The 22,561-nt window shown below is 39.9% G+C and overlaps 1 protein-coding gene across 6 annotated transcripts in view; it reads right to left on the bottom strand.

Moving 5' to 3' along the window:
* Window positions 1-22,561, bottom strand: part of NCK2 (NCK adaptor protein 2) — a 76,589-nt gene that overhangs the window by 45,632 nt on the left and 8,396 nt on the right. For 4 of the 6 annotated variants that reach the window (XM_015849841.3, XM_085551883.1, XM_085551874.1 and 1 more), the window contains exon 2: window positions 802-873. The gene's annotated coding sequence lies outside the window, so the exon portion shown is untranslated. Of the gene's footprint in view, window positions 1-801; window positions 874-3,654; window positions 3,680-17,167; window positions 17,312-22,561 lie in introns of those variants that run through there. The other 2 variants (XM_015849850.3, XM_085551871.1) reach the window with 2 other exon arrangements.

Raw genomic sequence — 22,561 nt, 5'->3', positions numbered from 1 at the left:
ATTTTAATTTGTAAACAGAGAACCTGAATAAGAATTAGTAAATTTGTATGGTAAAGTTCCCTTGTCTGTGCTGTAGCCAGTACAATGCTGAAAGTTCATTCAATGTTCTGCCTTTTTCCCTTATTTATTTACTTTTTTAAAACAGTTAAATGAAATGAAATCTCATTACAAAGTTAGTGAAAGAAAACACAGCAGGGCACACATACTAACTACATGGGCAGATCTGCCACCAAATAGAAACCATCAGCTTCATAATGTTAATTCAATCTTCGGAGACAGCCCAGGAAGTTATTCTATATGTACTGAATGCAATTCTGATCTACTCTTCCAAAAAAATTAATAAATAAAACAAAGAACCAATTGCCACAAGCATACAAACCTTCTTTCATTTCACTAATTAATAAATTGTAACTTAGTTTTTAGAAATCAAAGAATAACACTGAGACTGATAAACCAAAGGCTATGAATTACTACCTTCCATACCAATACATTTCATTTATATCTTCTATAGGATAAGTGTCCTAAGCCAAAGGAGTCGGTAGCAAACAGAAGGTAGGAGCCAAAAAAACAGCTATAGCAGTAGCTAGCACTTAATAACTTGATCCTATCTTTTTTTCTTTTTCAAGCAAGAGCTAAAACTGGTTCACCTTGGATCACATAAAGAAAAAGATCTGCTATTTAATGAATGATCCAGCAGTTTAAAGAAAATTACAGGCATCGCACCACATGAAAGCACAGCCAAGCAATATACCCAGTCAACTCCTTATCTTTAGATATAAAAACAAGGCCTGAATCACTCACCTTTGGCACACTGTTAAAAGGATCCAGGCAGTGAAAGGCAGGACTCTCCAACAAAGTTATGTACACAGCTATCTGAAATAACAAACAAAACAATTTAGTTTTAGCAGCAAAGTTAGATCTGTAGACAATTTGGTTTTCATTCTATTAAATCTTCTTAACAGACTATGAAGAGGAGGCAGAATGACTTCAGCTTGATCCATCTATTCAGTATAAATTAAATCATATTTATATATTTTCTGGATGGATACATATCAGTGTACTTCAGAACATCCAAACTACCCAGGAAACAAGCCCAGCCATCACAATACAAAGAAAAATTAGCAAAGAAACCCAATCAAAAATTCAACAGTTCTAATAATTGCATTTGAAATGCTACAATTATTGCTCCCTTCATTTTCACACTAGCAAGTTTAACTCGCATTTTCCTATGAGAAGACACAATCACACACAGAGAACTGAGCATGGGAGCAAAAACCCAGGCAGCCGTCTGAGGGACAGATAATTTACACCCATTGGGTATTAGCAAGGTATTGTCCTATGATGTGTGGTTCAGGGCCCTCCAACACAAGTCAGAGTGAACTCTGAAGCTGGCAAGGAGAACTCTCATTAGGGAGGTTCTGTCTGGACATGAAGAAGGGTTCCCCACAAGGTTGGCTGGGCACAGCAACATGTCTTCCAAGAAATAAGGGGACCTTCTGCCTGAGAGTGTCTCAGAGATCACCCCAATGGGATACCAGGTCTGACCTTAGTCCTGCTCCAACCTTCAGCAGGCTCCTCCAATCCAACCTGCTGTGTTAAGTGTTACTAGCCATAAAAGTAGTATTTCAAAAGAGATGTAAAATGAAGTGAAGAAAGTATTGCAAATATGTTCCAAAGACATTCGAAAGCAAGGTTTGGACTTCCACTGTATATAAGGAGAAAAAATGAGCTGATGAACCCCTAGACTGATAAACACTGAGTAGTTCCTACTCCCCAGCTACCCTGAAGTTTCAAGGTAAGTAAGATGCTGCTCCTGACACACAAGAACGGGGATAAAACAAAACGCAAGAGGCCAAATTATCATGAAGTATTGTTCATTGCATGAATGAAAATACATCAGTAATGGCAGAGAGCTGATGCAACAGGAGAATGACCTGCCACCTGCCATCCCTTCATTTGTGCTTAAGTAGAAGCCAAAACACCCAGTACACCACAGCCAGGCTCTTTATATCATCGAGTTTTCAATAGATAGACAACTACATTTTGCCAAATCAATTCTCCTGCCCAGCAACTGCATTCCTAGTCTCCACAAACCATTATTCTCCATGAGAACTGCTCCACGTTCTAAATTACAGGACAGATCTCACAATACAACGTAAAAGGAAAAGACACAATAATGAAGCAACATTAAAAATCCTAAGGCAAGGTAGATCTCTTTTCCTGACAGCTGAATGATTTCAGTCACAGAATCATTAAGCTTAAAAAAGACTTTAAGATGATCTAGTTCAACCATCAACCCATCAATATCATGCCCATCAAACCAAACTGTTCTTTAAAGAAAAACTCAATACTCCAAGTGACTGCTCCCAACTTCACAAATGTGCATCGGGGTTTAGAACTTGCCTTGGAAAGTGAGCAGAAATACAGGACTGTTAATCATCAATACCTGAAAAACAAACCCTGTATTTATCAGTTAACTGGAGAGAAAGTACAGCTGGGGAAAGTAGAAGTCCAAATTGTATCTAAATGTATTTTAAAAATGAATCATGAAAGTATTTCAATATAACTCTATTTTGTACAGAAAGAAAGGCCAATTAACATATATAATAACCATCTCCAAACAAACAAAGAGTGAAGAGTCAAAGGAGGAAAACACATATGAAAACCTCACTCCTACCAATACTTTGCCTGAAATAAAGCTGAGATGCATAGACACAGCAGCACAAGATGCACACAAGTCTATCTCTGGGCTCAGTACTTTTGCATTTTGACCTCTAATTCTGCTTTTCTCCTGGTAGAAGTCTTCATTTTGCTACTCAACAGCCAGAAAATATTTATGCTCTGACTTTCATTAACAATCATTTCCCAACAAGTACGAATCTATTTCCATCACGCCTCCCCCGCCAAACGCTTCACTGGCAACACTGCAACTTGCCAAGTGACTCAAACTCAGGATGGAAACCTGGACCACAAAGAATTCACTTATGCATCAAATACATTCCTTGAAACAGTACTTCAGTTAGGCAAGTTTGAGATCTTCCCTCTCACACACGCTGAATGGAAACAGTGGTTACAGTTTGAGATGGCATGCATCTGAAACACAGGCTTTGCATTATGAGTGGGGTTTTCTGCCATGGTGTTCTAACAGCCAAACTCCAGAAGGCCATATCTGATGAGAAAGCCAGGGTGGGTCATGAATATTTAGGCTTTGAGAATACAAAATCATTTCCTGTAACCTCCAAGAGGCTTAAAAAATACATGGGCAAATAGTCACTGGGTGATACTCACTGCCTACCCACAAGATAAACTGCTGCACATTGAGGAAACTCTGGAAATGAGTCTACAATTTCCAAAGGGCTCCAACTCAGGCAGGCAGCCACTGTCATGGCTGTCTAGCAGTAGCACAGCACCCAAGCCATCATTCATGCCTCAATACATTTTGGTGTTATAACCATAACTCAAGTCCGGGCCACACCTGGAGCAACGTGTTCAGTCCTGGAACCACCAGTAGAGACTTGGTTACATAGAGGAGAGAGCCATCAAGATGATAAAGGGATTGGAGTATCCCTCATAAGAGGAGAGGCTTGGAAAGCTGGAACTTTTCAGCCTAGGGAAGGGGAGGCTCAGGGAAATATCATTAGTGTCTATAAATACCTGAAGGGAAGGTGCACAGAGGACAGAGTGAGGCTCCTTTCAGTGGTGCCCAGTGCCAGGACAGGAGATGATGGGAACAAGTTGGAACACAAGAGGTTCCAGTGAGCACTTCTGTGTTCTGTGAGCAACGGAGTACTGGCATGGAATACTCCAAAAAACAACTTCCACTATCAGCTTCTTCTGTTGCTGCAAAACATGCATGAATAGCAGGCCGCTCAGTGAGGTTGTGCAGACTCCTCCTTGGAGATCTCCAGAAGCTGCTTGACCATAGCCCTAAGCATTCTGCTCCAGGACCATGCCAGCTTCAACCAGTCTGTGATTTTATAATACCAGACGACTTCACGTTTCTCAGTGCTTAGACATGCAGAATACCAAGGCCTCTTACAAGTCATGATCATCTTTACAACCTACAATTACCATGAGGTCCAGAACAAAGGCATGGAAGATGACAGTAAGGAATAAGAAACACAGCATATAGGATTTAGGTGAACAAGTGATTACAAACATGCAAGGCAGAAAGATAAACCTGTGTTTCAATTGCATTGGTTTGCTAGACCAAAATCTCCCAAGCAAAAACTAGTCAAGTCTCACAGTGAAAAGCACTTCTGAGTTGTCAAAAATGGGTCTGAACATGGTGCTTCCAAACAAGCACCTAAAGACAAGGATCATGAGCATCTAATAAAATGTGCACCTTAAATTTAACTGTGTAATCTTAAAAGATTACAACTCTAACAATAAATTAGTGCTCCTATAATGATTATCTGAAAAGTAACCTCCAAAGTTATTAACCATCTTCCTTTTCATTAATAGCTGTGATGTGCCCCAATTTCTTTATCCCCATGACTGAAATCCAAATTCAGCCTTACAATGACTATGTGCAATGACAATTCTCTCAGGCTCCCTTCCCAATATCCAACCACCTCCTATTTAAATTCTGACATGAAATAGCTAAAATAATCTCTTTGATACTTAATATGCTAATACACAAAAAAGACCTGACCATAAACCTGCACCGCACAGGCTGGGAATTTTAACTCAAGCGATAAGTCATTCAAGTGACTCTGATAACTATGATAAAATCCAACAATTGACGTATTGCTGGTGACCTTCTGGAGAACAAATGAAAAGCACCACATTAATACAAATTCTCCTGCAGAGAAGATCATACTGGCAATCTGCCAGTTCATTACACCATCTAGCTCCGCTTCGACATTAAATATTGCCTTCCTTTGTAATTGACTGAAATACACTAGAGCAATTGCAGGTAACCACTTTCGGCTATTAAAGTATTCCATTAAGACTTCTCCATTAGGCAGATATTTCAAATGAAGTTACATCAAAATATGCTCCGCTCAAAATATTTTAACTGTACAGACAATTGGGCAAGCACAACCCAGTGCCATGCAGCAGCAGAAAGCACTCAGAAGCTCAATGCCTGCCTGAGTTTGCTTGAAACAAAAAGAAACCTAAAGTGTATCCGAAGTGCTAATGTATCCTTTGTATTTTAACCACCTTGCAAAACATGCATGAGTAAAATGTTTTTAATTTGGCAGAAAACAATGAGGACTGTTGCATCCATCTATTAATGACTGCGCCTGCTATGTCTACAACATATATTATATAGAATCGCATTCTTTTGTTAAAGAGAATTTGTACATTTTTTACATTTTCTCAGCTAAAAGATTCCCTCAATAGTTTAAGATATTAAATAACATTGCTAATAAATTACTAACTGAACTCACAGTAATATGCAAAGCATTTAAATTCCCACCTTAAGCAGGAATTTCTATCTTAACACAATGATATTGACACCATTCAAATCTGATACCGCAGACTTTCAGGTAAAACAAACACTGAAGTAGAGATGGGGAAATCATGAATGTAAGGACAGGAAACATCATCCCAGATAGGCAACGAATGCTCTAAGAAGGCATCTAACATTCCAGCCTCAAAATAATAAACCACGCTCACCTGCCTTTGATGCATAGCAAAGCATTAAAATAAATGTTAGCCATGTCCAGTCCTTCTCTGTTGTACACCCCCTTCATTTTACAAAGGTACTATGCCACTAAAGCAGTACTCATTTTGCTCAGCATTCCCATTCAAAAGCAATCTCTGAAAGGAAGAGCAATCAAACTTCATTTAATCTCCATTCCACTATCTTTTATATTTATAATATGAAATAGGAGCTCAGAACCGTTTTAATTTTTCTTATTTAAGAATCTGCATTCTGACTACATATACACACGCACACACATCCCAAAAGACCACACAGAAAAAACAATAGAGGTCTTGATTAATGCTTAGGGCAGCTCTATAGGCATCTCATGAACACTTCCAAAGGTACACTAAAGACCTGAATCATCAGTTATAATTGCAGATAAGTAAGCAGAAACCTAACCACACCTAAGGATGTTCTTGAACTCTGTATCGTAGTATCTTTGAGGAAGGAAAGGATCAGACTTCAAACCTTACACCTTCTCAGGCCACATTCTGAATATGAGGTAATTGTTTTTCTTTCCTCACTAGCAGACCTTCAAAATCAGATCTGTAGCTCACACAGAAAGAAATATCTTAGTTATCTAACTTCCTTCAACACTTAAGAATCCAGAAAGTAGCATTTTAAACATGCTGTGTAACAATTTGCTCCATGGGAGCTTCAGCCTGTGATTTATATTTTTATTTCAATTTATTGTTTGTGAAAACTGCATGGTCTTTTCTGTGAAGTAAAATTAGTTTCGAATTGTTCAGGAAGAGCACAGCTATTAATAACTGATCAGTCCAAACAGCTCCCCAACAGATCTATTTCTCCTGTTACATATTTGCCATGCAACATTCTATGTGTCAAAATACATATACGAACAACTGAATCATACCAATTCTTCCAGGCGTCTCTAAGTCAGAGCTTTTAATTCAATACTTGGGGGGTTTCAAGTCTGCAGAAGATGCCTACAAACTGCATGTCAATACAGTCATTAGAGCAATGTAGTGATCTGCACATCTAAGGAAAAATGCCCGCCTCCACTGGAAAAAGGCATTCACGGATGCCAATTGGAGAAGTGAAAAACCATAGGTTCCAATAAATTAGCTACCACAGAGGGTGCAACACTTAGTTACAGGCAGATTAACAGAGCAACATGAAGCAGAGATTCCCAGTTACCACTCTTGGCTAAGAACACATTTCAACTATGCAAATAAATCTCACATCTAGGCAAACAGATAAGATTTGCTCTGGGACTGTAACAAGAGCTGAGAGTCTTCTAGTCACTATCATGGTAGAACAAAACAAGGCATGCTTAGCAATTCAAAGTTAAACTGTAACCCTTATTTGAGCTCTTGTTCTGATAAATGATTTGTTCTTTATTAATCCAAAGACAAGCTTTCCTATTTTCATATGTGTGTATTAAACAGCCTCTTGTCTGGCTGTAACAGCACTATCTACCTTTGGAAGTGGTGCCACTAACAACATGCAGACAAGGTGATGTTAATTCAAATACAGCAAGGTCAATGTTTGTGTTTGGCACTGCCAGGCAGACATAGGGAACAAACAGAGCAAATTCTGACTAACATCTTCACAGAAAACAATGTCAGAAACTTCTTTGACAGCTCCCAAACAACCCAGTGGCAGCTCAGTGCATTATGCTAATAGAATCACTGAATGGTTTGGGTTGGAAGGGGCTTCAAAGGCCACCCAGTCCAGTGCTGCCCCCCACCAGCTCAGGTTGCCCAGGTCCCCATCCAACCTGGCCTTTGTATGTCTCCAGGGATGGGGCACCACAGCTTCTCTGGATAGCCTGTGCTGGGGCCTCACCACTGTCAACATGAAGAATTCATTAATATACAATCTAAATCTATCCTCTTTCAATTTAGAAAGCCTGGCCTCAGCACTTCCCTGCTATTAAACATCCTGGAGGATGTTTTAGTTTTGGCTTTCTACCATCCTCCAGGTGTTGCCTGAACTGACCAAGAAACTTTAGGTGAACAGCAAGAGCAGAAACTTTCGCACAGCTTTTATCAAAGCATGCAGCAGCCATAGTTACAGACATTGCTTTTGTTGCCATTTGAAGGATAATTAGATATTCCAAGATCTCATAATGCCCAAATAGAATTTGGCAACAACTCAGCTTCTGATGTTTTCAGCGCTGATTTTCTCCCTTTCACATCTTGCACACATCTGATGGCGTCTCATTCTACTTCCTTTAATCCAGTCGGTTCAGTGAAAAAGGCCACAATTGAAAATGCAATGGAAATATTGCAGGCCTTGCAACAATAGCCAAAAAAACAAGATTTCCTATGGCAGCTGTCAAATTAATGACATCTCCAAAGCTATCTAAATACAGTATCAGGACAGAAACCCAATTATGTCATTCTTGTCTGAACACCCCAAAAGAGAGTCCTACTAGGGTTAGAAGTGGGAATACTTGTAAGTGCAGATTAGCTACATAAGCAGCTTCACACTTGAAATCAGAGCAAGGGAACAAAAACCCAAACATATGACATTTATCTGGACACAAGGGAAGGGAAAAAAGAACAGCCAGACATCTGGCAAAAGTTCAACACCAATTACATTGTCCACATCTGTCCCTCAAGGTAACAGCTCCCAAGTTCGCTTCTTAGAAATATGAGGTATAAGAAATAATTCAAAGACTTCTACTTAGTTCTAGATCCTCCATAAATACTCCTATATTTATTGTTTCCAAAACTCTTCACGTAGTTCATATTCAGACTGTATACATCAGAATACAAATTAAGATTGGTAATAGAAAACACAGTTACAAACAACTGCAAATATCTTCCACAGGCTTCTAGAAAGCTACTGGTAGGCAGCACAACTGAGAGTTCTGCTATTACAAGACTGCATGTGCTATGACTACTATGAACATAAACTTCCTGAAAGCACAAACTAAATTTATCTCAAGTCTACATAACAAAAATAATAACAGTATTCCTCCTCTGCTTAAATACTGACGCTCGGAATTTTGTCACGATAGCTGTAATTCATCCCCCAGCCTTTATATAGGCATACTAAAACAACTGTTCCTGAAAACATACATAAGTACAAATTTATCTGGTTTTCAAATGAAACTGCAAAAGAGACTGGCTACTAAACTACCTAAAAAATGAAGGTATCAAATGGCCTGAGGAATATGAATCTTAACTAACTAAATTCTAACTAGGAACCTTCATCTCAATTACAGATAGATAAATAAACTTTTAAATAAATTGAATGAATAATACTGAGAAACACCAGACTGATTCAGACAGTTTCTAATCCAGATCAGTCTGGACACCGCTGTGAATGCTTGTAGAGGTAAGACTATCATAAACCAAGTGCTTCTGCTACCAACATAATATCAAACTCAGGAGAAAGGGAAGCATTCATTACGAACAGCCTCTCCTGCGAAGAAATGTTGAAGGAACTGGGCTTATTTAGCTTGGAAAAGAGAAGGCTCTGAGGAGACCTCATTGTGGCCTTCCAATATTTGAAGGGAGAGTATATACAGGAGGGGAACAGCTGTTTACAAGGGTGGACAGTGACAGGACACGGGAGAATGGTTTTAAACTGAGACAGGGAGGTTTAGGTTAGGTGTTAGGAGGAAGTTTTTCCACACAGAGCGTGGTGACTCACTGGCACAGGTTGCCCAAGGAGGCTGTGGATGCCCCATCCCTGGAGGCATTCAAGGCCAGGCTGGATGTGGCTCTGGGCAGCCTGGTCTGGTGGTTGGCGACCCTGCACATAGCAGGGGGTTGGAACCAGATGATCACTGTTGTCCTTTTCAACCCAGGTCATTCTATGATTCTATGATGTTTAGGAATACACTTTTCAGGATGTGCTCATTACATCATGACTCAAACATGAAGATCAGTTATGGTTTTTTTTCTCCCCTGAGCACAGTCCCAAGATTTTCAGAAGTTTGAAAATATGAAGTTACTTTTGTCATCATTTTCTAAATTCTAGAGTTCAGCTAAATAAAAAATAATAACAGAAAAGAAGAAAAGGGTAATGCAGAAATACTGTTTGCGCTTTACAAATCCAGACATTCTTAGCTGACATCAGTGCCAGCACAGACAAGTTACATGCAGCCCTCATCTCCTCAGTTTAGTCAATCTCAAAGCCACATCTAGGGGCACATGCAGAGATCCTTTTCCAAGTCAGCAATATGGGATATTACCAATTTGGAGCAAGTTCAAATCAGTAACCTACCACGTTTTCTGACGCTACAGAATAACTTGGGATACCAGACTTTGTTTTCAGCTATATTTGTCAATAATATAATTTACTTCACTTATTATTCTACAATGAACAAACCATAAGGTTTACTTAAAATAACTTCCAGTTGGACCCTGGAGTCAATGAGGCTGTCTGAAACATTTTGGCAAAGGCTAGAGAACTAATTTCACCAGCTTCAAATGTATTTATTTATCCAAAGAGCTAGGATATACTCAAGGAATCCATTTGTAGCCAGTTCTTTATTACAAGAGATTTAATTTTTGCGTTTGCTCTCTATTACACACAGAGCAGCAGTATCACGAATCCTATTCTGCCATATATGTACTGCAAATCCAATTACTACTCTATTAGGTCTCATTTATGTCCCATACTGTGTGACAATAAACTGAACAAAATGAGTATCAGCACGCTTTTCAACCATCTTTACAGTATGATATAGGTGCCAATCACAGCTTAATAACATTTCATTTATAATAAAGGCAGCTCTGAATTTTCCTCTATCTGCCACATGTTTCAAGGAGACTTCAGGAATACCTACAGACTACCACTCAATGAATCCAACATCTCCTGCAAAGGCACCACAGTTCAGTTTTATTATTGGTTGCCGTGACGCGATTTTTAAGTAAGCTCTTATTGTACCTGTATATAAAAAAACTCTCTTTGCTAGAACTCTCAGACGCTCTGAAAAGTTCTCCACATCACTGGAGTTAATTAATGGAAGTACTGTAATCACGTACCCCTCTACTTTCATTCGTGTCCTTGCCATATTTGTCTCACCATGCAGCATCCCATGTTGATAGACACCCAGATAGTCTTTCTTCCAGGAATTCAGGATAAAAAGCTAACACAAAAAATTCCTCAGCCCCTTTCAGTAGTAAGCACTTAACTCTAGAGTTCTCCCAAGGATGACTAAGCGCCTTGTTGAACAGCTCGTTCTCTAGTAGCTGACCTGACTAAATCATCTTCCTCGTGCAGGCCAGAAATAAAAATGTCATGCTGACATTTACACACATGATCTGTTGTTAAAACACAAAAGCCAAATAAACATACACTGTCCACTTTCAAAACTAGTCTGGTATCTGGATATTTTGTCTCCAAAAATGAAAGGTTCAACCTTTCAGAAATCAGCTTTTAAATACCTCAATCTTCTTGTTGAACAACATTAGTAGCAACTATTACATTTTGTAGCAGCAGCAGGAGAAACTACTTCAGGCTGAGGGACACAGGATCTTAAGGTACTATGAGGTCTGTGCTCCAGTTCTGCGATTAGAATGAAAAGATTTGGGCTACAGCTTTTTCTATAGAGTCTGTAAAGGCAGTGTCATTATTGATTCCCTTCCTCCTCCCCCCTGGCCCCAAACTAGAAATGGTCAAAGTACATGAAGAAAAAAAATGCCTATGCCTTTAATTTCCTCGCATTACTCAATTATGTCGTCTTTTCTATTGGATATTCATGTGTGCTTTTTTTTTTCTACACGTTCTTCAAAATACCTTCCCCTTTCATTGCCTATCACTTGTGCTCAAGCTGAATCCCTCCCATTTCCTTTCTTTGTACAAGTAGAACTGCAAGCAGGCCACAACAGGGAGTCTCCCTACAAGAACCGAAGACCAGAGACCACAAGTTATCACTTTATTCCACTTGCAGCTTTCATATAATCATACAATAATAAAATCCTTAGAGTTGGAAGGGACCTCTGAAGGCCATCTAGTTCAACTCCTCTGCAATGAACAGGGACATGCACAGCTAGATCAGGTTGCCCAGGGCCTTATCCAGCCTCACCTTGAAAGACTCAAAGCACAGGGCATGAACCACATAACTGAGCAACCTGTTCCAATGGAACAGACCTTAAGGAACACAGACTTCACTAACAAAATTATATATTGTTATCCATCACCCAAATATGTTTACCTGAAAATGTAGTTAAGGGTATCTCTTAGTTTTTAAATCTAAGGAGGAGCTAAAACAAGACCTCACTCTCTTGAGAAGTTACACACCTCAGACCACACAAGAGCACAAACATCTCCTCGATAACACAAGGCCTATTCCCATCTAAGAGCAACAGTCGCAGAAATCCATTACAGATTACCAAAGCACACATGAACAATTCCGGACCTCAAAAATCAATTACAGCAACATTCCATTTAAATGTGTAATGCCACAGATGCCACAAGTACTTTCCTCCTGACAAAAATAAAGGAACAGTTCTCAGTAAAAATGAAGAATTTTCCAAGACAAGAGGCTAAATACAGGCTACAGTGCTACTAAGTATTTAAATTGCAGTTACTGTATTTTTGAAGCACTAAATACTTTAAGAAAGCAGTGATAACAAGTTACAAGTCCTTAAGCACATCTGACACATAGTATCAAAACATTAGAGCAGGTATCAGCTCTGGAAGAGGCAACTCATATATAAGATAAGAATCAACATTTTGATGATGGTCCAACAATCAGAAGTAAATGTATCTCAATGAAGTAATTCTGAGGACTAAAAGAACAACACATCATCTAACACTGGTTCTCCTCCCTCATGAATTACACATTAATTCATTCCTTTGCCAAAATCCAATTCTCACCTTATATTTTATTAATTTATTAATTTCTTGTACTACTTTTGCACGTGCAAACCTATTAGTTCAACTAAAATTACCATACTCTTCCTGCTGATGAGTATTAGCGATCTCAATAGTCAGCATTTCAAAACACACCTGGAGCAAAGCAAATCAGGCTTGCAATTCTTCCATCATCCCACTGTGTGAGACATAAAGGAAGTAGGAGAACAGGAATAAAGCAATCCCCACAAATGCACATCCACATGGACTTGGATGGCTATTACTGATCAGTATTACACTTCCGAACAAGACAGTGCTGTCTAGCTTATAACTGTAGCAAGATGTTAAACACTTTGCATAATTTATGTCGCTGAAGCCAATTTTAGCTTCTCCACTTAAAGAAAAGTAAGTTGATCGAAAATTCCTTCTTGTTAAATAAAGCTTCACAATCCTGAAGGAAGGATCACCTCGAAGCAAGGCAGCATTGTTTCTTCATCAATCTTTTTAATATACCCACGGGCAGAAAAATTCTTCTTCCAATCAATGCTTTCCCAAAACTCCTAGAGGCAGCAGAACTGCTGGGCCTCCAACTGAAAGAACAGTCGTGCTAGTGAGCACCAGAGTACATCAGCTGACACGTGAGTTATAAGAAGTTCTTGGCACCTATTGCTCGAATTTATGATGTCAACTTAAAAGAGTGAGCCACGTGACTACTGAACACACATCTGCCAACTCTGAAGGTACTGAGTAAGTACACACTTATTCAAAAGCATTAGCAAAAGCCAGAATGAGACCAGAGGCGCCCCAAAAATCAGTCACAGGCTTTCTGTAGTCCTCAGTAGGGTAGGAGTTGCCCCAGAGCTTGAAAGGCTGACTCTAATTACTACCAAGTGCTCAAAGCAACTATCTTTTAAACCCAAAAACCCAAAGCCCTGTATAACTGTAGTTTCAAAGAGAAGTTACAGAACTAAAAGTATCTGCACATCGAATGCCTCTTGGCAGTGTGATTTCTGCTTCAGTTCTACAGAGCTTTGCCAAACAGCACTAAATGTGTAAACCAGATGACAAAATCTACAGCAGATATAGCCTGGTTGCTAGACCATGCTATCACATCCTCATTACTGCCATTACCTGTAATATCTAGATCAAAGCTTGAACGGGCATGCAATCACTTCTTAATTTTACTGCAGAAAGATCTGCCAAACTGCTTCTTGCTGATGTCTTCAAAACGAGTGCTTGGATAGCAGATTTAGTTTTGTAATAAGCAACTGGTAAAGATCCCACGCCTCACATATGATACAGAGTGGGAGACTGGTGTGAAAACTGAGATAGGAAGGTAAGAGTGATACAAAAACTGAGGGAGAAACAAGACAAGAGCAGCAAAATTTAAGATAAACACTAAAAAAGACATGGAAAGATTTTAGGGGGAAAATAAACCAAACACGTAAAGGAGCAAAGATACATAAATACAAGATGAAAAGGTTCCATGTACAGGGCCTCTTCACATGTCTGAATAAATGAACACTTAGCAATTCCCAGAGTTTCTTAGATAGGTTAACATGCACAACACTCCTAGAAGTGAGAGAAGAGTTTTCAAATTAAAATACAAAAGAATAAAACAAAGACTTCCTAACATACTCATAGCATATTAGCATTCCTCTTAAGCCATTTCACAACCACCATTTCCATATAGATGGAAATCTAAGAACTGCATCCCACAGCAGGACCTACCTGCCACATCAGGAACTGCAAGTCAGTCCCTGTTTTTGAATAGGATTCCCTGAGCCAAGACAATGACCAGCATATAGGGAGATAATGTGTAGCGTATGCCCCCAAAGAGGCTCTCAGCTGTCCTGTGAGAATTGCACCTTCCTGCTCCTCAATCCTCATCAAACTGATATATTAATTCAGTCAGGCTTAACAAATCGATTATGTTCCAGGAAAAGGAAAATGTTTTTTCCTTCGGGACACCACCAGAGCTAAGAGCAGCAGAACTTCTGGTAGCTATGCACATATGAACAACTATTGCCTTACATCACTAACCACCACCCCCCCCCCCACACAGCCCACATCCTCACTGCACTAACCATGCTTTTACTCAAGGTCAGAAACAGCAATTACCTGGCAGGCAGCAGTGAGCTATGGAGATGACAGAATGCACAACGGTAAACGTAGCACCAGAAGCCTTTGAGTTTCATACAGATGGAAATACACAAAGGCTGAGGGCTGGAAGCAGTTATGAACCGTTGTTGTATCAAGGCACAACAGTTAAAGAAAAGAAAAAAAAAAAAAAAAGAAAAAAGGTGAGGAGGGTTTAACACTGTAACTTAAATTCCTCAGCAAAAGATCTCTGATTGAGGCAGGAAAACAGAATCAATTTTAACAAACTCTACCAGTTAAGCAACTTTTGAGGCAAAACACTGATCGTTCAAATTATGTAGGTCACAATCCTTTTTTATTTCCTCTCTCTTTTTATAGAAACAAAATTTTGAATTTCATTGTCTTCATGTCTGCGGAAGAGGTGTCTAAGCAACCTTAATAATGAGCTACTTTATTTGCTTGCTCTTTGCAAGGCTGAAATGCTTTTCCTAAGCAAAACCATATTCCCCAAACATCTTTTCTGTATTGAAAAAGTTTTCACAGAGTTTCTAGGATTAAAAAAATACCCTGGAACAAAAAATCTCCAGAAAAGCTTCATAAGCTCTCGTTGGTTACTAAAAGCTTAAGAAAGCTGGTTTTGAAATACAATCAATACAGAACCTTCTAAGGGGATGCATGTAAGAATAAGCGTTCAATAATATATAAGGATTAGGTTTGGTCATTAAGGTCTGAACGAGAAGTTAACTGATAAAAATGGTTTCAAATGAATGACTGAATTCAGTAACACGGTGCTAAAGGAAGCACAGGGCCCAGCTCTGTATCTCTTAGCATCTGCAAGAATAAACACAGCCACATTAAACTGATAGTCCTACTGAAATTAGTATTTAGGCACTTAAATGACACCTACACCTTGCTGCATTACGACAGCAGCTCAGACTTTAAGCATGCAAACCCTCAAGCTGAATTTACTTCAAAGCTCCCCCCCTCATCTGCCTACAGTGCTCAGCAATAGATAAAATTGAGAATGTGGTTTTCATTCATTTCTTCCAGGCACTCTAAAATTCACACATGCACCTCAGAGTGCCTTGAAATCTGGTGTGCCATATGGCAGCACATTTGTCATTTCCAGAAATATGTTGAATATGGGCTACAGAGATATAAAACCCCAATAAAAAAACCAACTCCTGAAGCCAAAAGACTCTAGTCAAACGCCACCAACTTCACATTGCACACAATTGGAGAGCTCAGGCTTTGATCAGGCTTCAAAGAACCCCTTCATTCGCCCCAGAAAATAAATCTAACACATTAGTTTGTAGAGGCTCATTTCCCCACTGTTTTACAACTATATAAAGTTATTTACACTTGCCTTAAGTGAGACCAAAGCTGAAATAATACATAAACATCAATACTCAAATTATATAGATGTGTCATACTTGTGGCACCAAGTAAATGATTTACAGGCTGCAAAATAGCAGAGGATCGGGATGAAGAGTTAATGGTTATTTCAGCAGGAACCAACCAAAGAAGAAATAATTATTTCTTCCCATTCCTGCATACAAAATTTAATGGTGCACATTGCAAATAACGCAGAAAAAGAACTGCAGAACAATTAGCAAACAGATTGGTTTGTTTAAACCTGAAAAAAGAAATAAGGAACTAAGTCTCTCCTGCTGGCTGAAATAATCACACAGCTCTAAACCAAGCAATTTAAGGTGAGCTTTCAAAAAAATTGATTGAGCTGAACTAAACATCTTGCTGTTGCCAAAGTGATCAAGTCCTGCGCCGTAGGTACAAAGCAACTAATTCATCTTCCTACTACAACTGCTACTTTGCAGGGACGTCTGTTTTCCACCACTGCCACTCTGTGATGGAATTATCCTTTTTCTTAAGATAGATACAGATTTCGATATAGACATAGATTCGCGAGCAGTGATCGAATTACACTCCATGACTGGAATGACTTTCTTCTTTCCTTTCTTCCATCAAGGTTAATATCACAGATCATGGTATTTTCCAATATAGACAAAAAGAAATGGAAAATCTTATTATTTTTTTTTTTTTGGCTGGCACACTGAGTTTTCACTTTCTTTCTCCTTACATTGTCTCATAAAAATAAGCTGCCTGAGCAAACACCTTTCTACCCCAAAGCTGAAAAGGAACAGTGAGTAATAACTGCTGACAACAAGTGCTAAGGGGACGATACTTAGTTCTGAAATACCCAAATTAACACAAATCTTAGTGCAGACAGGTGGATCCTAGAGTCTCTGAAGAGCTTCCTGTGTGCATATTCACAGTAAAATTTGGTTTGGAAACAGGGGATCTACATAATTTCTCCAAGATGTGAAGGTGCTGGAAAGACAAAGCAAGTACAAGTGATTTCATAGTCAGTCACCCAGACCCACTGTAAGGAAGAAGGGAAGGATGCCACCAAATGAAAGCACTTCCACTCAGACTGGGAGAAAATGCTTGTGAGCACTTGAAACAATATACAGCAGCAGTAACCAAGATATTTAACGCTGCACAGCCACCGTTCCTCTATACTCATCCATCATGTTCATCCAAACCAGGATCTGCTCAGCCACTCCAGCTGACAGGCATTTCCAGCTACCCAGAGACAAGGTTGCTGCGTACCTCCAACTGACATCTCCTAACAGTGACAGTGTACATACTCCTTGCTGCTAGAGGCAGTGCAATTTGAGAACGCTAGTGCTTTTCCCCAGGCATAATGAGCACATTGCTGCCAGCTGCTGATGTTGCCATCCAAGGAAGCTGTTCCTAGAAAAGCAAGAAAATGTGTGGGCTGAGCTGCAAGACATTAATATAGAAACTAAAGCAGGCAGACAAGGCCTCTGTAAGAAAAGAAGTGAAGAAAATCACCATGCCTGCTAAGGTTGATGAGCAGACCTCTCCCTCTCAGCCAATATCTTGGCTTTTTAGATATTGTGAGATTGTGGGTGGGATGAAAAGCAGCTTTCGCATGCTAAAGCAATGTTTTACCATGCCCAGCAGGCAAGTAAGGTATGCTAGATTTCCTGAAATTTTTAAGATTTATGCCAAGGCAGAACAAAAACAAACAAAACACCTCTCCGCTTTACAGAGCTGTCTATGTGTTTTGCACGTTGCATGGAAACCACCTGCTGATGTTGCTAGAACAATTCAAGAACCAAAGACTGCATTTGACAGGTTTAGACCTGCTGCAAAGAAAGGAAAATCCCACTTGGGAAGCGTAACTGAGAGAATGACTTCAGTGCGATATACAGAGACATTCAGGACAATGCACAAGAAATTTCTTCTTTAATTCTTCTTGCAGGCAAACATGGTGGCAATTGGTTTGAAGTTCAATGTGTATCATGTTTTGAAATCTAGGTTGTGAGGAACAGAGAAGTCAGAGAACAAAGTCACAAACAAGCTGCCATCCTCCCAGCGCCATGCCCATACTGTCAGCAGCAATTGCTCCAAGTATCACTGCTCATGCAGGCAAGGTCACACAGCTAGACCCAACTTATTAACTGCACTGTAAGCTAGGCTGGCTCCTGGCAGGTCTAGAAGTCAGCAGTGTCCATCTGTACTCAGGCACTCAGACATAACTGCATAAGGATAGCAAGACAGCGTCTTATAAAACAAGATGGAAAATAAAAGTTCTGAAAGTAGGATTAACATATAATGAATACATTGGTATTGTACCCTTCTGCAGCAAGCAGATTATTGCCTTCCTTTTACAGTGTGGTTTGAGTCTACAGGAGCTCCTTCCTTTGAAGCAAAGCTAATTGTCAGTGACATGACTGGAGTCAAGGTCAACAATCCAGGATTCACCCAGGTCCTAAGAACCCATTTTAGCCAGAAGTATCTAAAAAAGCAATTCCCACAACATCACAACTAAAACCTTAAAAAACAGAATAATTTCTCAGCTGTGCGTATTCTTTTAATCACTGCTCGCTTTCTTTCTCACATATGTTTTTTCTTGCCCAAGTCCCATCTCTGAAAAGTGAACCAAATATACTCATGTGTAAATGGTTTAAGGATCAGTTTATTACATTTTTGGAAGAGTTCAACTGGTGGCTTTGAACTGAAGCAGAGAACCAAACCAGAGCTCTGCAAGTAATCACATATTCCTCGGGGATCTAACATTAAAACGGTACCAATCCTTCAGCTGAAGCAAAGCCAGAAGAGTCGAGATGGGAAATGAAGGTATAAACAATAAAAACTTACAAGTTCACTTCCTGGATCCAATGTTAGCAAACTATTCAAACTTATATATATATATATGCCAGTAAAGCTCTTTTCCTTTCTTACTTACAGATTTAGCCTCTGAGGTATTCTATGCAATTTTTTAAGCCCTCTGCATATTTTAATTTTATACTTAAAGATCTTCCTGCGCTCTGAGACAATTTCTATTTTTTTGCTTTGATGCTTTTTTCCTTGGATGTTTTACAGATCAAGCTCTAAATTGAAGTTCAGCAAAGAAACGATCAGAGCACTGCATTTCAATAACAGAAGCGTTGAAAACATGGCCTTCAGTATATTAAACTCATTGCTGGAAGCTACATATGAAAATATATTACCCACCCTAGAAAACTCTCCATTGTTATAATTTGGTCATTTCACACACCAGTGATCAATCTCAGCCAGCACATTCTGTAAGTCCACACGTAATGATAAAAAATTAGACCTAGCAGAGAAAAATTAAAGCCCTTCCTTCACGAACAAGTTTATTCACCTAGTAATTTCATTATTAAAAAAGAAAAAAAACACCACTTTTCTGCTTTTTCTTCTTATGAAGCTAAACTAAGAAGTAAGTTTTTTGGTAACGAGGTCTGTAGCCTGTATCTGCCTGCTTTGCAGAGGAACCTGAAAGCTGCAAAGACATTCAATATTATCGAGTGTTAATCACGAATCTCTTTCCACACTCTTCAAGCTCAGGATTTCTGCCCTCCAATCATTTTCCTTTACCCATCCTTAGAAACAAAGTTGCAGATTGGGGTTGTACATAAGTAGCTGTCACCAAGCACATTAAAGTGCATCTACAAGCTGAAAGCCCCAGGCTGCATTTCAGTACAAAAGAACAATGTTCTAGAGAAATATTACTAAGAAGAGACTATCTAGCCACTGGAAAACAAATACTTTGGAATGATCATGTCTGCCATCCCCCTTACTTCCTACCACACTGAGATCCAGAGCCGACCTGAACACCAGCTGCTCCCTAGGACAGTCCTGCAACAAAAGGTGGGACAGCAGAGGGAGGGAAGTTTAATGATCCATTTTAGTTCAAAGCCATCTCACGCTGCTAAGTCCCACCCCAATTTGGGGACTGAAGCAATGATTTACTAAATCATTCCCAAATATCAGGCTGTGTGCACGTACAGATGAAGGTAGAAAATGGAAGTGTGATACCCAGCAGAAGAATGTGTATGGTGCCGTGTGGTCACTCCCAGCCCAAACAGACAAAGCAAGAAGACAACAGCACTTCCACGGCTACTGTGGCACTACATGCTTAGAATAGCGAACCAACATAGCAACAACAAAAATATCCTCATCCAAACCCTATCTGCAGCTGTTAATTTAAAGGCATGACATGAAGGATATACAAGCCTCCACAGTAACTTGAACAGGGACTGCCAGACACAGAGCCTTACGACACACCAGGAGGATGCCACTCTGCTACTCAGTGCAATCATCTGAACACATGCATTTCTAAGGCAATGCCCAGCACCCACTTGGTACTGCAAAGGAAATAGGAGGGAGGTAGGGGGCAGGAGGCACACACATGCTCTGAAAGAGGGTTGAAGGCTGCAGGAGTTCTGCAGGGGACAGAAGTGAAGACAACGTCCTACCACCATGTTTGTGCTGCAGCTGCGGAGCCACATAGACTGCTCCCTAGGGCTGCTACAAAACGAAGAGTTCATTTCAGCTTCCTGTTAATGCACAGCACTTCAATTCAACTCATTGAAACTGATGCAAAATCAAGGTAAAAAATTACAACTTTTCTCAATGTGAAAAGGTTTCTTTTTATTCGCAGAAAGGCATTTATTGACTAAAACGTGCAGGGAACCCACTTTCCAGCTGAGCTCAACCCAATATCTGAGCGTGATGCCAGAACACATTAAAGGAAGAAGAGTTGGAAACAATTCTACAGCAGAGCTGTAACCAAGGGTTCAGAAGTGCGGATAAACTGTGCTCAGCTCAGAGACCTCACCCACTGTATTTTGTAAGTGATTTTCAACTGCAGCGCCTGAGAGTCCAGTCTTGCTCATTTTAGACCTAGATGAGCGTAATTATACAAGTATAGGAGCTCTTTGGTTTGTCTTTTTTTAGTTTTATCTATGGCTTTTTTTAATTGCTAAAATTGCTCTATCCTATGAATAGATTACAGACAACCCCAAAATACATCCACACACTGTCATTTGCTCTCTATAACTTCCTGAAGGGAGGTTGTAGTGAGCTGGGGGTTGGCCTCTTCTCTCGTGTAATCGATGACAGAACTAGAGGGAATGGTTTTAAGTTGTGCCAGGGGAGATTCAGGCTGGACATTAGGAAGTATTACTTCTCAGAAAGGGTAGTCAGGCATTGGAATGCACTGCCCAGGGAGGTGGTGGAGTCACCGACCATGGGAGTGTTCAAGAAATGTTTGGATATTGTGTTGATGAATATGATTTAGCTGGTAAGTATTGGTAATGGTTGGACTAGATGATCTTCTAGGTCTTTTCCAACCTTGATAATTCTGTGATTCTGTGAAATACATCCACTCACAGACACCTCCTATGTGAGTGCAGGAGACAGAGGTGGCACACAGCAGTCCTACAGTTGCTCATTCCTAATTGCGCCTCTGTCAGAAACATCTCATACATATATAGCTTAGAAACAATTACGGTATTACTGAACTAGCCTGTAATAATCATAGTCTGACATACTACATGTGTGTGTGCACAACGCAAGTATTATCCAAGTGATTCTGTTTCGAAATGCCCAGTATTTTGACCCGAACACAAAAACCATTCTGAATGAACACATTGCAACACAACTCCCTCCTAGAGCTTTTATAACTGAGGTGACCAGATAATACAGCAACAGGTGCTCTACCTGAACTATCAGAAAAAATCCCCTTGACTCACCTGCATCCATTGTTTGCTGACATCCAACTCAGCATCTCAATCTTTGAAGAATGTAACACTGCAAATTATACTGTCTCCTTAGCAAGCACAGTATAATCTACTGAATACCAAGCTACATCGACAGTTGTGCACGCTTACTCATAGTACGTATGGGTGTAAGTTCCCCTTCAGGTATTGAAAGGCTGCAATGAGGTCACCCCGCAACCTTCTCTTCTCCAGGCTGAACAAGCCCAACTCCCTCAGCCTGTCCTCATAGGGGAGGTGCTCCAGCCCCCCCACAAAAACTAAGTCTACTTACACTGTCCCACTGATCTCACGTAACTTCTTAGAGCAATGTCATACACAATGAATAGGTTTGGGCCTGTGAAAATAAGCTGGCTAGTAACACTGCAGACAGAAGTTCTGCATGTAATTTAATGTACTTGTCTGGACAAGTTGAGAAATACATAGCTAAAAAATAGCTGACCAGCAAAGCCATTTTGGTTCTTGTTTGACAGTACACGCTTACAAGCTTAGCTTTGTTTTTTGTAGGTAGTGACACGCGTTGCAGTAGGACCACTAGCAGCAGTTAAGCATATACCTGCACTTTCACAGGATCGCAGTAACAACAGGAAAGCTGGGGTCCAAAACCAAAGACAAGGAGTCATACAAGCATAGAACGGCCTGGGCTGAAAAGGACCACAATGATCATCTGGTTTCAACCCCCTGCTATGTGCAGGGTCACCAACCACCAGACCAGGCTGCCCAGAGCCACATCCAACCTGGCCTTGACAAAGCCAGAACTACCAATCTTCCTGATAATTCTGGGCAGATGAAAGGAATATCTGATCTAAATCGACATACAGGATCTCAGGTCAGCAAAAATGGAAAAGATCATAGTGGGACACAATTGTCAGTACAAACAGCAGAAGGCCCA

This window comes from Coturnix japonica, chromosome 1 (genome assembly GCF_054131305.1).
Source record: "Coturnix japonica strain WE chromosome 1, WE-NBRP24, whole genome shotgun sequence".
NCBI classification, from domain to species: domain Eukaryota; kingdom Metazoa; phylum Chordata; class Aves; order Galliformes; family Phasianidae; genus Coturnix; species Coturnix japonica.
Note: the sequence above shows the minus strand (reverse complement) of the source record. Positions and strands in the feature narration are given on the sequence as shown.